Source organism: Varroa jacobsoni, unplaced genomic scaffold (assembly GCF_002532875.2).
Source record: "Varroa jacobsoni isolate VJ856 unplaced genomic scaffold, vjacob_1.0 contig02127, whole genome shotgun sequence".
In the NCBI taxonomy this organism is placed as follows: Eukaryota; Metazoa; Arthropoda; class Arachnida; order Mesostigmata; family Varroidae; genus Varroa; species Varroa jacobsoni.
This window is the reverse complement of record NW_019214764.1, coordinates 27,205-45,409: the sequence shown is the minus strand read 5'-3', so window position 1 is coordinate 45,409 and position 18,205 is coordinate 27,205. Positions and strand designations below refer to the sequence as shown.

General features: G+C 44.0%; 1 long non-coding RNA gene across 1 annotated transcript; it reads right to left on the bottom strand.

The window, feature by feature from the left end:
- Positions 1-7,666: 7,666 nt before the first annotated feature.
- Positions 7,667-15,510, bottom strand: LOC147751872 (uncharacterized). Its single transcript, XR_015315716.1, has 2 exons — positions 14,452-15,510; positions 7,667-8,673 (listed from the first exon to the last, which is right to left on the bottom strand). It is a non-coding gene; the product is annotated as an uncharacterized LOC147751872 (long non-coding RNA).
- Between the last annotated feature and the right edge of the window lie 2,695 nt (positions 15,511-18,205).

Here is an 18,205-nt window from a genome sequence, read left to right as displayed (position 1 = left end):
CTGCCCCACCGCAGCGTCTCAATGCCTATCATCTTATCTGTGTATCACGCGTGCGCTTCTATTTAATATGATCTTAGTGTATTTAGTGAAGTCGTATCATAAGAACGACACACACACACACACAAGTCAAGCCAGGTAGCATTTGAGTTGTGCCCGCTTTGAATGAGATTCGAATAGGTTTTGCTGTTTTAGCTTATCTACCAATTTTCGTGGGACCATGATACGACTTCAAAGCCATATCATGATAGGCTTAAAATGATCTGATGCATTTCCGACGGTAGATTGATGCCAGTGATCAGATGGGACATAGGTCAGAGACAGGCTACGAAAAGAAAAAAGGTTTCGTTGTTTTTGTTCGGCGGCTATATCTAGACACAGCAAAACGTGCGAGGTTAATGAGGATGGCCGGCGTAAGTCAGACGCCCACCTCAATGACGGCTTGGCTACCCCGGTATGTCCAAGGGGGAGCAGAGTCATGTCGGTTTCGGACACAATGGAGATCTGATGATATGGTATACACCAATAAAGACGCAGCACTAATAGTGGTCAAACTTATTCGTATAGACTTCACATAGGATAAGACCAAACACCAATTTGTGAGTTGTAGTTAGGCAGCGAAAGGAAGGTTTTGGCGTCCATAAGTGGTTGAGAGCGAAAGAATAGAGATCATGACCATGAACAGTAAGTAAAATAGTTTAATTTAACGCGCCTTAATGTGTCTCCGAAATAGAGATAGATAACACCATCAAATAATTAGAGTAAGCTTAAAACAGCAGTTATAAATGGATAGATAAGGATATCCCGGCTGAAGACGAGCTAAGAGATGGAAAATCGGACGTTATAAATTGGTAAGGACGCTAGATTCAAGTACACGGCTAGATGACTTGCCCGATTATATCGACCGGTTCGTAGTAGATACTAAAGCTGAATGGTCGCATTGACAGATAGGACGTAGATACATTGACAAACGATTGTTGTACGATTTGGAAACGGAATAGTGGTAACACGCCCATTTTCCTTAACATTTAAGGGATGCTGAAAAGGATAGGTTTATACAATGTGGGGTATAACTTTATCTATTTTTCGATGTAACAGCCACGGCTATATAGATCATATGAACTTATCGGGTAATTACACATTTAGAACTGCCCTCAAAGCTTGCCAGTTCGCTGAACGACCTCTGAATTTCTATACTTAACCAACGAACGAATCGGTTCCTGGGAAGAGTTTTAGTGGGCGTATTACCTTTAGCCTTTTTATAGGATTTTTTTACTGTTTTCGATAGAAAGCATTTGTTTGAAGTCCAAGTCGTGCTATTGGCTAACTAAATACTAACGACTCACTACTGGAGATTATAATTGTATCTGTTCCGTGCCTTCCGCATCTATGAAATCTGCATGCATTTAGCCCTCAGTAAAAAGCCTGCTGAATTTTAATCCATGTGTGTTTAACAACAAATAGGAGGTTAACTCTGTAATCTGCTAAAATCTAAGAGAAAGCTATATTATAGAAGTGTTTACGAATTTCTAAGGCACAATTCTTAATACATACGACAAAAACTTAGACCAAAATTATATATTCATACAATGACAAGAAGATGCAGGACTAACGAGACATCCCTAGGCACAGCTGAAGTCATTTCGCTATGGCTGCGAATCAACGTAAAATTGCTTTGCTGATATTCAAGGCGTACTTTCGTCCATCGTTCGATCATCGAGCCTTACGTGGATTGATGCTTAACTTGCTTTAAGTGATACATGACAGGGCCGGTATTTACAGACACCAGCAGTGCCACTAATCACGGTCAGGCAAGACCGCCCATTGAATAGTCGGTCGTTTGGAAAGCGACCTCTAGTGGATTGAAGAACCGGACCGGATTAATTATCTTATGCTGCACGTGTTGTGTGCCTTAGATATAATTAAGATTATTGCAAGCATTCGTCATAGTTCTGCATCCAGCCAAACGAAAGGTCGAGCATCAAGAACGGCGACAATCCATTCTACAGGTGTCTCTTATACGATACAACCACGGGTCGCCAACTGCATATGCATAGATCGTATGTATTACCAGACAGCGTAGAATGGGACGATGATCAAAGAGCTAAATATATCATGTGGTCGGTCCTTCGTTCGTTTTTTATCTAAGATGTGTCCGAAAAACGGCCAGCTCATCGTTGTGCTATCTAGGTCAATAATAATAATAGTAATGATCATGATTACTGCAACACTGACGATCGCCCGATATCGTTAAGCTCTGCCAGCTTTCTGTCCGTTCCACAGCTCTATACGTGCTTGATACCAAACCTGTTCATCAAATCGAAACCTATTCTCATATAGTTATTTGGCATACAAGCATCTTTATAGACGCGAAAGGTGTCACCGGACTCTAGCCATCGAATGACCTTTTGCAAATGGCCTGCTGGCATGATCAGGAGTGGAGTAACGCACGATGATTAATAGGACCCATGTCAGGATTGTTTCCTGGCAATTCCTGGTTCACGTTCTGTTCTTACTGTTTAATAGCCACGTCGCTGATTAACGTACATAAGAAACAGCATTAAGTAGACTTCGTTCTCTTGTACCGTGCAGTAGTTTATGGGATGTGAAGCTTAGGTTCCTGCGAGGACGTCCTCAAAACTGAGATTCTCACTGTCAATTCATTTATAATCGGAAGCGTGCGGCTAAAATGCATGGTCATTTGAGCTCTACTTAACACAATAGAGAACTCGTAAGATCTGCGAATGCGAAAGGACGCACACAGCAAAACGTACCAACCCCACTAGCATTTTCTATTGGCACGGCGACAACCTAAAGTCATAACGAAACTCGTCCTTTCTCTGGCTAAGTGACATACACTCTCATAACACAACTAACATGGAAGATGTGAGGGGTAAAGCTGCTCGACGCGTATCACAGTCGTACAAAAACGCTTACGTAGCTGGATGTATGAGGGTTTCTTAAACAGCCCAAAAAAAAAACCCATAGCCATTAAATAGTACATCCTTTGCTAATGGCGTCGCAATTCGGCGCGACGTCGAAAACTGCATTTACCAAAGCACCTCAATTGCGAAGCCCGACGTCTATTGGCCAACGGAACCACAGGGATTATGTATAACAGATGGATATCTGTTTTTCATTTCGCATGTCGCGAGAGGGGTACACAATGGGTGGGGCTGCTCTGCAGCTTCAGATGAGCAAATACACTGTTATACAACTGCCCTTGGTCGTCACCTGCTTATCGACAGTTCCGCTTGTTATATCGATGTGCCCAGATAAAACGTATGCAATCTCAAGTTGTCTACATGGACATCTTGCAAATAGGTATCATGAACGCTTGTTTCGTCATCAGTTAAACTTCGAACTTGAGATGCACGCCCTTCGCCGAAAACTTCGATTGGCGACCGGTGCACACGAAGCTACGCATCGATGAACGAAGCCACTGCTTGCCTAAAAACTTGCTGTTTCAATGCTAAGGCTGCCCTTATGAGAAGCGTATTTTACAGGTCTGCGTAGAAGTACTGCCAATTCGAAAGCCCACTTTCGATTGGCATTAGCCAAAGAGGCATACATGCCTTTGAAACGGCATCTACGTAAGTCATCGTTCGCTTCGGGGACAGCAGAATGCTTTAGATGGCGAGGCAAAGCCACCGTATTGATCGACTGAATCGATCAAACGAAAACACCTATCGAATAAATGCAGAATAAACGATGCAGAAGGACAGATTTCGTCGGTCATTTAGTTTCGAACGAGAGAAAAACGTCAAATTCACATAGTGAGACGTTGGGTGAATCGCGTGCCTTCAGAGGCGCAAACTGGGGCGGGCAGAGAACAGACAGGGGACAAGCAAGTGACTATTGTGACCAGAGCAGCTACAGAGATGAGGCCAGGCACAGCGCGGTACGACGCATTAGGCTAATGAAAATGAATTGGGGGCGATGGCCGGTTTTCCGCGTCTTGGACCAGACAAAATTTAGGTGAAATAGTGGGCAGGTCGGGCGAAGTCGATTCGCTTCGGGCCACCACTTATGAACGCGCATCAATCTGAACATCAATGTGTACCTGCCTCCACTTTGACCCCGCCCAGAGATGAACGTCTAAGGATGCTGTCGCAAAGACGGTAAACTTCTTATGAAACGTTTACGAACGCGATCGAGAAGTCGCACCTATCGAAGTATCCAATCGTTGCCTTTTTATTCCTAAGTTTAGCCGCTGGCCGGGATTGCGTCTGTTCGATGATTCGTCCGTTTGCTCGAAATTGACCGATCGAATTCGATTCTATTTCTGTCAAACGAAAACTCAGTATTCAAGTGTCGTTCATTTGCCAGGCTGCAGAGCAACTGTGGCAAAGCCAGGGGCGATAGTTTTTTGAGCTCGATTTTACCGACCCAAACTTTCATGCCGGCCTCACGTTCTTTCATGAAATCCAAACTCGCTACCTGCGCTTAGGTGTCCTGTGGGTAATAGGTACAGTGATCCAAGCAATTCTGCTTTGAAATTTTCGCCGAATTCCAGTTGAGGCCGGGTAGGTGTTTATTGTCTATGGGCGCGATGAACGTACGTGGCGTCAACTACGTGGCGAATCCCGGCTGCCGGTTGACATTACGATGACAGTGCGGAGAAGCTAAGATAGTATTCGAACGTTTTGAGACCTCGCCTTGAATACAATCGAACAGTATATTTAAGCTCAACATTGAGTCACGATACGTTCGTTAGTTCAGACGCAAACGTAACAAGCCACGGTTCAGGCAGCTCTCACCAGCTGCACTGCGGTTTGATACCGCCAGCTAAATGTCCAGTTCCATTTTGCTGACGCCTCTTAAGGTACGAGGGTGACATCATTGTTAAGGTATTGTTGCCACAGTTAAGCTGTCCGATCAATCAACGCGAAAGACTGTAGATGAAGGTGAGTAATTCTCACAGTCGAAAAACATACGGAAATATTATCATCACACGATACAAGGCACAGCTTGAACGAAATAGATATGACAACGGTTGTCTTAAGTTGAAGAACGAATGTTGCAGGTCTATAAGTTAAATAATAATGTAAAGGAGGTAAACGATAATCTCTTTTCGCTGAGCGCTGTAATAGCAGGCGTGCAATAGCGGGCGTGCAGTGGGTATCAAGCTGCCAGAAAATGTCAGCGTAAAAAAAGTCGATGATGTTAATATGAAGCATTAGAGTATACACATCGTCGTATTAAAAGCGTAGATTTTCTAGGTTACACTTAACGCTAAAGAACTATAGAGAAATCATTGGCGGTCTTATGACGCTTTCTTGTTATTATCGACGTAGCACGGTCTTTCACTTAGTTTACACTGATATTTTCGGCCCGTATCCAAAAGCAATTAAAACCATGGAAGGAAAAACACTAGCCTACTATCTAATTTGACATGGAACTTGCTCAGTTGCCAGTTCATAGCACAATCTACTTTTAGGCCCAGGTGTGTACCTAGTTTTTACAAGGTCAGGTTAATTTCGTACCTCCACTACCTTATTTCCGAAGACTGGCTAGTTTTCGCTGTTGCTTTGCCTGCCTTCCTCTCAAACTACAAGTCTTCTCTTCTGAGTTGTAACCACTAGAAGTTCTGGAGACCGATGTAACCTGCAGTAATATTTCTCCGTTATCGACTGGCTGGCTCATCAACGAACTCCTCATCAGTTGCTCATAAACGCATAATAGCAGCTAGCGCTTCTCATAGGACTCGTCATAGCCACGCGGGAATAGTTACAGAAGACTGTCGGAACAACCTGCGCCTATCCAGAATTTTCATTTGGGGAACCTTCGTTAGGTTTATCCTTCTATCCATTTGCTTCGCAACAAGTCACGCGATCATTTGGCCCCAACGACCGCTACAGCCATCGACGAAATCGAACGCTGTTGAAGTCATCGAATTCCTTCCTCCTTGATCCTCATCCTAACACCACGTTGTACGTGCCATGCTTCGCCATGGTATTATATTTCTTTGTTGGATACTTAAGCTGGCAAGAGAAATCAACACGGCTTGTACTGTGCACTTCGAGATTTTGCGTGTCTGCTCTCGGAGGTATTCCTAGGCTTTCGTAAAGGCCAACTATGGGGGTAGATAGACTCTCATGTCATGACATGAAGCTAGCAATCAGCGGTCAGCTACCTGCAGTTTATCTACCTATCCTATTGTGCCTTCCCGGCAGAGAATAGAAAAGTATAACTACATAGAATAGAAGGCTAATCGAATAAGCGGCATGTTATCGTTAGAAGGCCGTTACTTTGCTGTTGCTGTGGCCGCCGTCTGCCCGAACGTCCACGGCCTATGTCTACGCACATTACGCGGTGTTGCCATTGTTGGCCATGCTCTGTATTTGAAGAACGTCAGAAAGAGAGACCGTCAGGAAAAACGTCTACCTGATTTCTGGTATCAACACTTTTACAATCATTAGTACTACTTGATCTTGCCGTCCTATTAGCTTAGACAGGCGGTATCCCTTAGAACAGACCGCCCGTTTGACGATCCAAGGCCTAACTGGTTGCGCAGCAAAATACTGGTAGTCATTACGGTCGTAGTCTTCGATCCCGAACAACGATCTCTCGACTCGGCAACAGCTCGCATTAACCGGCAGCTGTAATTTCTCGTCCCTGATCTTCGGCGCGGACCATTTGAATCAGTAGCAACCGGGTGAGCGGCAACAGGCCGAGCAGTCCTTAATATAACCGTATAGGAGAAAGCGCTATCACGATAAAGGATGAAAGAAGCGCGACGCAACAAAATAAGAAATACCATGGAGAGAAAAGCCAAAGATACCAGAGAGTGTCTGGGACTGGATCAGCATTCGATAGACAGACAGACGGACAGACAGACAGACCCAGTCATCTAAACGCGTCTGAAAATAAGGACAGAGGACCGAAGGCCAAATTGATCCGAGCCGCCCGGCACAGGCAATGGCAGCGAAGGCAGCGGCCGAGACCAGACAGAATGATCATTCGAGAGAAAACGTCATTATGACACCTCGGCGCCTGAGTGGCAGACCCCCCGTATTACCCCCCAGAACGATGAAGGTTGCAGAAAAAGACCCACTTCAAATAGAACATGACGATAAGGGGTGCGCGAGAAAGAAAGAAAGATCCTGCGGAAAGTCAAAAGGAATATTAGCGCTATCGGTCGTTAAGAAACAAAAGCGCGTGTCGCTGCGTCCACCTGTCGTGTAGGTGATATGACGTGCAACGTTAGGGTCGACTCGAAAAGAAGCTTTCTCTTGAAGCGTCGTCGAAAAGAAGCTGGGTGAGACCGTATTGTATCTTTTCATGAAGAAATCAAAGGAAAGTGGTAGTAGGGGCGACGAAAATTCAATGTGAGGTGTGATGTTCTCCATATAGCCAATGTGCCTATGTGATAATGTGAATCATTGTATCATTATAGTGCATCTACCTGTAGCAATATTACGTTACGAAGAGGAGATGTTGGTGAAGCTGCTGTTTAAAATTCGCAGCAAATTTTTCACCCCTTTGCGATGAATCAGCTCGCGATTTATACTATTTACTATTGATTTGTAGGCACTTACCTGTATTTCCTGTGTAGCATCTTTCTGAAAACGTAATTTCGTGAAGAATGCATTGCGTACGACAACGCTGATTACGAGGCTAGCTCTAAACAGCACAAAAAAAACAAACGATGTTTCCCTTGTGCTCTTTTCCTATCGTTCAACATTTGCCTATATCTTTCTTTATTAGTCCAACGCGTCCTTTGCTCTACTACACTTCATTCTAAAGCAAACGAGGTTGTCCTCTTCGCATTACTAAGCATGTACCAGTTTTATAGTGGTTACGTGTTATTTTTCGTGTTTCGTTGATTTATGCATTTGTTACAGTCTCTCGTTAAATGCTCTCTCCATTAGGATACTGAGCAGCATCAGCAGTTCCAATATCCCAACGTTACTTCGACTGTAGCCCCTCACTGATTACTCCGGGAGGAGTCATTCTGAATAGCACTTCATCCGCTCTCTATCGACGTCGAAAGTTCGAGTGGGCGCACACTTCGTGGTATTCTGACATCGCAGCGCTGAATCGACGATTCTTGATGACCCATTGTGTCTCAAGTCGCAATACCGTCAGTCGTGAGTTCGCTCGTCTTCAGTGCGCGTTTCCATCCAGCGTTAATACTTCAGCGTGAACGGCGCTTACGGTGGTCAACCTGTTATAGGCGAACGCTTTGTCGGCTTCGATTCGATGTTACGATGATGGTGGTGAAGCAATTGCGGAATGTCACAATGCTGTGGTATCTCGAGCCCGTCGTCGACATGCGTATCTGACACGGGCCGTATGTAGAGTGTTTCGGAGTCTGACAGTAAATGGCCAATGGGTATTAGTAAAGTGATCGACGCTTCGCATTACCTTAGTGACAAAAAAACAATCCGACAATGGTGATGATAATAGTAATTATAATAATAGTGGTAATTATGGTAGACACCTCTATGTATTTTGCTCTCCTGCTATGAATGGCAAGATGAATTTCCATCAGATGCCATTCGTCTCAGGATGGCTAATTTAAAAGTTCCGATGTTTTCAAGACGATTGCGGCAGAACTGAACGGTAATGTTTACGGCCTATATATAACAGGGGAACACCGTTAGGTTCGCGTCGGAATACTTCTAATCGAATTAAGTGCTGCTATCCACCTGTTGTCATAGTCTATTTTGACTGAAATCGACAGAAAAACAGCCAGTCTTAAAATAGTTGCAAACATAATTTGGTAAGCAAAATATAAATTTGGTCTAAAAAAGAAAAAGTGATTGTTCTCTGGCTGTTGAAACAGGGTAAAAAAAAATATAAAAACGAAACAACTACGTATTACGTCAGCTACACGATAAGTGAACCACCGTTTGACATTGTAACTTCATATTGAGCGTCGTGGTTCAGTCGATACAACGTTAGGCTACTAACCTAAAGGCGTAAAATTCGAGCTTCCGCCTAAACAGGTTTAAGGTTTCCGTTGTTTTTGTTAATAAATTTCATTATAACTCTGCACCACGTGTGTCAAAGTACTGGAGCTTCGAGAGATCACGCCTTTTAAACGTTTTTATCAACTTTACCTGAATATCTAAACGTTATACAGTGTAGATGAGATAAAGAAATGACGTTTGGCTTTATAGCAACTGGTGCACTTTTAGCAATAATATGGCGGTCTTAAACAAAAATAAAAGTGCGCACATATACACAAACAAATATAATTATAACAAGTAATAAAATTATCTTAACTGTATCACATGCATGCAACATCAATGAAAAGCGTGCATTACTAACTAAATGCAGCTTTCAGACCATAGGGATAAATTTATTTCGAAAAAATTTTTGAATTTTATAAATTGTTAGAAATTTTCATAGAACGAAAATAGGACTAACAACCACAATACGAATAGCTATCAACTATTACGAACTGCAATGAATGACAAGCTATCGAAGCCTGCTTTTCGCTTCATTGATCGTCCGTAAAGGTCCTTACATTCCAGCTCGTATGGACACGGATAAGCCTATTTAGATTCGATGCATAAATGTGTAGGAACAGACGAACTACCGCGGTACTGAATCTGTGTAAATGTCTGTCCTCTGCTACTATACGGTGACAACTTCTTCAGCCTATTTCAGCTTATTAGGTTTTATCCGCCCTACTAGGGCACTCCAAACGAAATTCGTTTTCTATTAAATTTTCCAAATAATAGTAACTAACGGATATCTAGACAACAGCTAAACCGGTGAGCCACTTATAAATCTGCCACTAGCGAATTTCACCATGATCATTTACCGGTGTCCTAATGGCAGGAATATTCACTATTCAAGCAGCTGGTCGTTACTTCACGACAAATCGGAAAGAAGTAGGCCAACATCCTCGCTATTTCATATTTGTCGGTTTTTTTTTATGCAATGTTAAGTTACCAGAATGCACCATCCCAACGTTACATGGATACATGAATGTAAATATTTAGTAACTGTATATCTAGGTTCAGTGGACTGGCAATCTATCCATGACAATAATTACTATGTGACCTTTGCAAACACATATAATTCTTTGTAGAACGTGATAACAATGTAATGATAGGTTTTTTTAAAGTACGTAATAAGGGTATATATCTATATATGTATACATATCTTGCGGAAGTTCCTTGCTAGCCATCAAAACTTAGCCGCTAATTAATTCTTCCCCTTTGCACTATCGTCGAAGATCGAATTTAGCCATTGTAGGGCATTAACGCTTGCCCACGTAAAATCACAAATACATAGCTAGTTTCAGACCACTTCGGATAACAACGGGACGCTGCAGACGAAGCTCGTAAAAAGGCCATAGTTATTGTTTTGCCTGTCCACTTGATGCGGTTACTGTTTTTCTCTTGTGTATTTGACAGCTAAAAATTAAGTGGCTTTTTCAAAAGCAACGTCAGCCAAAGTGCTTTCTCTCACCACTCGCTGCCAAACATTTTCAACTTGCTAGCGGCGAATGGCCAACAAAATCATCACGGACGGAGTATTGTGATGATTGAAGGAGACGCGGGAAATTTTGAAACTGAATTGTCATCGATCTCAATATTGATCGTTAATGTAAAAGTTTAATAAACAATCATCGTTTAGTAGCAAGGGTTTGCACCTGATCATTGATTTTATAGATATACATCACAATGCTTTCAATTTCAAGCCATCAGTAAACATTTTTCTTCTGTGACGACAGCTAACGTCCTCGAAATTTCATATATTTTCTAACCAGTTGTAATATACCGATTAGCAGGTAAAAGAAATTACAGGATAAATCAATTCGTTGATCAAAATAAAGATACGTTTATGTTTTGTCGGACCTTTGATTGTCTTCGATAAAAAGCCGACGATATATAGTCGGGATAATGGTCAATAGTTCCGCTGTGATTTCTGTCGTTTCTAATAATAGGTGCAGTCACTCTCAATTGCGGTGCAATATATTTTTCGCTGATGATGACGACGACGATAAGGCTTGGCCTGTGATTTATTGATTATGTCTACCAGGCCCAACGTCGCTATTTTCGGCAAAAGGGACGACCGCCATCGTCAATACCTCATCACACCAATGTCCTAGCAACGTCGACAAATCCAGCTTTTCTTTCGCTTATGAAGTTCAGCAATTTCTATTACAATTTTTTCATAGGCAAAGATCAAGCAGGAGCGTTGCGCGGTAGTAAGTGACGACGACATTGACGATGCTGAGACGACAGACCACAAATGGATCCCAACGGCGATGGTGGAAAAACTAAAGCGACGGAAAACTGGGGAAAAGGGGAAAACGTGTTAATTGCCCGCTTTAACGATGCACGATAACGATACAATGCAATCCAAAGGTTCCAGGATGCTTTTCAGAAGGTGTCAGTGGATCTACTCGTGGCTAATCGTTCTCTTACATTAAAACGTATACATAACAGTATCTGGCAATGCTGGAGCGTACAGCTAGCGGACGAACGTGTGTGTCGACGCGGGCTTTTTCGAACAGCTGCAGCAAATCTTAAATTGCATACATTTTTAGGCGACGTTTCTGTGTTGAACGACTGATGCATAACAATTTCATGTAGAAGAGGGCTATTAAAACATCACGAGCTAAATCATAATCATCGCCATACGCGCAGCAGAGTTGTTGATAATGAAACTTCGTTGTCGCGGCCATTGCAAGACAGGAGAGAAGGATCCCGTCCTAATAATAAAGTGATGATATACACATCTTATTCTATATCTGCCATGTATGGCGGTAGACACAAACGCTGTGATCACTTTTAATGGAAAAGAAATCGCTCACTCAGTTTTATTTTAATAGTCGATTCATCTTGGTCACGATACAGTTGTATGTATCAGTGGTTGCTTTTGCATTAATTCTTGTTGTTAGTGCTCCGTTCGTTAGTGAGCTTGAAGAGGCCGACAGCTTTGATCGAAACAAGTCGCGTATTCTGATTTTGTCGTCTTTTAGTATCATTATTGTTATTACGGTGAAATAAATAAGATTCAATGCATTTCATGCAGTCTGTCCATTGTCCAGTTGGTCGATTGTTTTTGTCAGGTCGGGCGGCACGTCCAGAAAATGTACCCGTTTTGTCGTCAGCATCATTTGATTGCCTCAACATGTTGTTATTACCATTATTGTTGTTATTGCCGAGGTTAGGTCGATTATTCATTTATCACTCTAGGGCTTGTTGCTATAATGCCAGACAACTGCGTCATCCGTGTAGCGTTCTAAACTTTTTCTAAAGTTTCACCCTTATTCATGCACAGAGCGAGACCCCTCCGCTCTTCCCAACAGAGCTACAGAGATGAAGAGTAACGTTAAGTTGCTCTCTCCTACGAGGGAGACGCTGATGGCAGTTTCCAGCATTTATATATTAACGCTAAGTTTATCTCGATTCGACTGTGGTTCTTAAGGCTCTTGGCCTCAATTCAACCTTTGCTGCCTCACCGTTTGTGTCGTGGTAAGAAACGGCCGATAAACTTATAAATAACTAAATATGCACACAGATGCGCCTTTACGTTTGTCGCTTATTTTGCATATCTATATTTAGGGTAAATAGCGATAAGATAAATAGAAGAAAATGAGTATAATGTTATTTCAGCTATAAATGATAATGAGTGGGTGGTGTCAAAATTGTCATATTTGACGACGGCGCACTTGCTAGTTAAGTTTTGAAAATGAATCAGTGCACTTATCTCGTTTGCCACCCGCTGTTACAAACTCAACAAAGAGTCGATGAGAGAAACATGGTTAGAAGTTTCCTCTATCATTGAATGCACGCACGTACTAACAGTGCTCAACATGAACAACTAGGCAAGCCCAAAAACTTTGCTATCCAGCCTCCAAGTATTTCTACTTTCTCTTGAAGTTCTCCAACAAAATGGTTTCCGGTGTCGTCTGCTGCTGCGGTGCCACTGCGGGCTTTCCAAGGCATCGCCGCGGATTCGAGGGCGCGCCGATGCCGAACGTGAGATTTGTCGGGTCGAAGTGTCCTCCGCTTCTGTTAGCAATAACGGAACTGGGAACCGGCTTCATCTATGGATGTATATATGCTTGCTGCATGCCTAGCCGGGTGTCGTTTGTAGACCCGCTGTTATACTTCTATCAGCTCTACTGAATAACACCAAGCGACGACGACTAGTGCCACAGTGGCCTTATAGAGACTATGTATGGATTCGATTTACAAAGGACACGGTCAGCCCATTTCCCATACTCCTGGCTGCAACAGTAGACTGGGGTAGACGCTGCCCGCCGCTGAAGGAATAGTACAGAGAGCCGCAAGTAAAGGAAGAGGTTGATTCTGGCGAACAGATCCAAAAAGTATAGCTTGTTCGCGGAGCGCTTATGCCGTACTGCTGTATCAAGTTCACGCTTGTGTGTCGATAGAAGCAAGAATCCCAACACATATAATCGAATTTGTTATCGCTGGTTAATCTCTTGTAACAAACTCCTAGCTGGCGAGATCTGGCGTGTGCAACAAGATCTTCTACGGATCCGCACATTGGTCTCGAGTCAGCCTGCCCTAGTCGTTGCGCGCAGGAAGCCAGAGGAAACTGCCGGATAGCGTCGCATGGAGTCGCCACCCGCTAGCAGGAAAAATGGAGATTAAAAGAGCTCTAGAGCCGGAGGAAGGAGACGCGAAGGCGTAGAAAGACTGCCGCATACTATGGTACCACGGAAGCCTATGCAGCGCACAATGCCCGCAAGATGCGCTCGAGGAAGATAAATATGCGCCGTCGAATGCTCGCTAGTCGCCAATAGCTGTACAAAGAGAAGAGCAAATCGGGCCGAAGGGAAGGGGGCATATGTGAGCACTCATTCCATTATTGTGCAGTATCTCTATGTCCTATGAATGAGGGGTCCTGGTCCTTGCGCGCTCGTATATCCTCCACCGCGGAGGTTTTTCCTTGGTGGGTTTAGGAGGCACGGGGACGTCATAAAGGAATGGAACCGGAACACCACTCGATGCCTCATGTCTTTGTCATATACAAACGAACAAATACGTACACACACACACACACGCATTGAACACGTATACGAGAGTATATACAAGAAGATGTTCACTCTGTCAGCCCATCTTATGCAGAAGAACCTTGTGGTTGTTATAGCGATATTTGTATGCGAATAGTCAAGATGGGCTGTTTTTCAATAGGGGGACAATACCCGCAGATACCTGGATATATGCTTCTGTTAGCAACTGGAGCTCCTCGTTTGCGTATTAGAAATGTTCTTGTTTTGTGAAATATGCAGAAGTCAATTAAATGGATGAATGCAATGTCATTCGCATTAGCAGCTAGTCAGCTCTCGTGCTACACATTTCTGTACTACAATAACTCCCTTCCATCTGGTCTTCGTGGGCCACTTTTGTTACTGTTATATTTGTAGCGAACCGCCGGAAGCCCTAAAGGGTTTCCCTTTTTCCCTCTTTACCCTCTTTGGCTTGCACGATACCCTCTATGTATACCAACCTTTATTACCGCACCGCCACTACAAAAACCAGTGCTTTTCTTCTCCTTTGAACCGGTTGTATTGGCCTCGTTTTCTCGCCTCGCTTGTACACACCGCATTGTGTCGCATCCGCCCCCGCGAATTCCTAGCCCTGTTAGTCGTCATCAATTATTCGTTGCCCGTTGTTGTGTCTTCGACGTCTTTTTCCTTTTGTGCTGTTTTCATGACCACTAAAATCGGGACCATCACCGCAGCCGCTGAAGCACTCACAATCGCGTACCCCACGAAGGCCCTGCAGGACTCTTTCTTTCTCACACTCCGTCGGTGTAGTGGGGCAATAACGCGGTCGTCTGGCAATAATAATAACAAAGATAATAGAAATATCGACGACGACAACAAGGGTGTTACGATAACTTCCACGTCAGTGTCCAGCGTAAGCCAACAGCAGCGTAGGGAGGCCTATTGTAATCAGAGGAATAGGCAACACTGAAACGGTGGACGCAGTGGGAAGTATAAGGCAGAGGGTGGGATAGTTATGGGGCGCAGGGATATGCTTTGGCAACAGTGTCTTTGGGGTGAGCATGCCTCTGTCAGAGGGGTTGACTGTCCATAAGTCTATGAGTGCGTGTGTCAGCTCCGCAGCAAACAGCAAAGCAGTCATGACGCCTTTTTCGCTGTAACTGTCGCTACAGCTGTTGACGTTGTCGTTATTATCATCATTGCAGCTGCTGTTAGCATCGCGGACATCCTCTCGGTAAGGACCGTTGCGGGCAAACCGTAAGGGTCTCCTGAAGTGTTTCGTAGGCTAGCGCGACGAGCCACTAAGCGTCATGGAGCGTGTTGAAACTACTCGAGTACAGGGCAATGGGAGGAAATCATGAGAAAGCACCGCGGGCCTCCTGCCTGCGTCGTCCTATGAATTTCCCTTGTTCTGCGCAACCGAGTTCCCTCGAATAATAAAACTCATTGTGCTGCTCATTTCTGCCCCCGAACTCCGCGCAAATCTTTTGCTCGGTATTTGTGCACCACTATGGAGCTTCGTCTCCTCTCGTCGCGCTCCATTCACTCATTGTCTTTTATCCATTACGCCATCGCCAGAAAGGCCATGCGGATCACGAGGCCGTACACAGCTACACTGCCCGCCAAAAGTAGGCCGGCTTTGTTCACAGACAACGCAAGAGAGCAGTCAACGAGGAGCCACAATCAACGGTGGCCTAAACTTAAAAGGAAAAGTCCGCCTACCGTGTTGAGTAGTCAGTCTTTTTGTCTATCTATATCATGAAAGAAAGATACAGCGAAGAAAAGTTAGCCTGTAGTAACGAACGTCGTCTCCGACGCCCCCGGCGTTGTTTGCATAGGAAGGAAGAGAAAATTCACTGCTCCAATGCGCGCAGGCTCCGCATATCTTGTCATCTACGTTGTCTTCACCGCTCAGGTTCGGCTTGCTTTTTTTGCGGCGCTCATGACTACTTGTTCACACCTAATACGTCAAGGGCATTATTTAATTGCATTTCGACGACCACAATAGACACTGGTAGCTAAAGAGCCGGTTGTTGCCGGATCTTTTACTCTGAACCTTCGTGTAAACCTAAAGCGATTCGTCTTCAAGTCTCGATAACCACGTTACGCACTCGGACTCTGTATTTGTAGGAAAAGACAAATACACTGCAACCGTCCCCCTCTCGCATCGTTGTGTCTGGGCTCGTTGCGGGGTGCTGGTGCATTTTTTTGTTTCGGCAGTGCTCTAATAAAAAGAGATAGAGTAAAGGGTATTTCGGCGAAAACGATACTGCTTCGTGCCCTAGAAGCCGATCGGCTCAATGCTGCAGCAACGCATAGTGGCGAGAGTTCGCAGTTAGCTCTTGTTCCGTTTCTTTCTCATCGTTTTCGTATATATATATATATATATATATATATATATATTGTTCGCGAATGGAAAAACTGCCCAATGAAATAGAGCGAAAGAGAAAAAGGTTCGAGAAGAAAACTCAATAGAAAAAGTACGTGCTCCGTTTCTCCTCGACAGGCCATTGAATCGCCTCTCCTACTTCCATATTTCGTAGTTAAGCAGATGGGAACGGTTGGATACTACGAAAGCGAAAGGAGAGCAAAACTAAAAGACTAAATAGAATACCGCAGTGAAAAAATGAAGGAAAAGGATAAAAAACAATAAAGGATTCGTCAGTGTTGCTGCCCGACATAACCAAAACAGAGAACGTCTGGTGAACAGAAGCCAACAAAGAGAGAAAAGCTGCTTCTGTGTAAACGCCCCACAGGCCCTGATATACTTGCAGGCCGCAGGTCCTTTCCCAGTTTCAGGGATTCTACGTAATTGCATCGAGTGGCGTGATAACGAAATGCACTTGAAGCGTCCTGAAAATTGCAAAAAACAAAAAAAAAAAAAGCAAGTTAGGAGAAACCCAGCGGATTGGCAGAAAAGTGAGAGATCATTGAATTTATCGCAAAAGATATTTGAAATTAGTTGTATGCGTTTTCATCGAGTCGGCTTTGCTGCGAATCGCCGGTGCTGACGAGTTCTGACCGTGCCATCTTATTGAGAGGCTTGGCAAGATACGATCTTGCCTACGTACTGAAAATCTGCGTCTAAAACAAGCTCTTCAACCCAAATTAGCCAATCAGTAACCATATTCATTCTTCGTTACACGTGAACTTTTATAATAAACGAGCAAATACACGTAAATATTTCGTATGGCATTTTCTTCCGATTAGACACTATAGTAAACATACAGTACTCTTCTTGCGTAGCTATACATCCAAGCCATTCGCGATAGAACTATTGACACAGGCCTACGTTCATTGCAGCCCATCCGCTTAGAGAAGTCCACAGGACATGCAAACAGAGTGCGTGCGTCCGTTGTGCCTAACAGAACGGCTGACAGGGAATTAATAAGCTTTCGAGGTTTTTTTTGCACCTGATTTGTGCTGTCGCATTTCCGCCATCAGCAGATCCGCTAAAGACTGTCGTCTGCTCATCGAACTGGCATCTTGTCACCCATTTCACTCCAATGTATTACAATACGAGCGCAATGCGTATTAACACGAAGGCAGAATGCAGTAGCATTGGGCGAGATGCAAGATAAACATTGCTGCTAACTTGGGCGCCTTATGTGCTGCTCCGTCGAAGGAACAGACCCGTTCTGACATGAGAGGGCATAGCTAGAACTCGTCAGCATCAGCGCTCCGCAGCAGGGCGGACTCTATCGAAAACGCATACAACTAATCCTGAGCTAACAAGCAGCGAGCCTGCGTTGCCGGCTAGGACGATGATACGGGTAAACAACTTGCTCGGCTCAGTGGGTTAACAGGGGCAGACAGCTTGTATTGCTGTTGCTGCTGCCGCCCCTGCCGCTGCTGCTGCTGCTGCTGCTGCTGCTGCTACTACTTCAAGCGTATGCGCACGCTAATGGAAAAAGTGCATTTGGGTCAATGGTTATTGTAATCCCTAATCGCTTCCTGTATTTACTCTATGTTTCTCGGCATCTACATTTGAGGTAGATTAATACATGAACTCCACATTTTATCGTCTGCATCGTCCTTCGCAGCTGATGTACCACAACAAAGAAGGCCGATAAATTGTATACAGGATAAAGTTACTAACAGACTCGATAAACAACGGGCAAATGGAAGGCAGACGAGGGAGTACTTGGGTTGTGGATCTGGATGCCCACTGCGACGACTATGGTGGGCATCGTATCGACTCGAAATGAAAAACACATGCGTATGTATATATAATGGAACGAGAAGTGTAGTGTG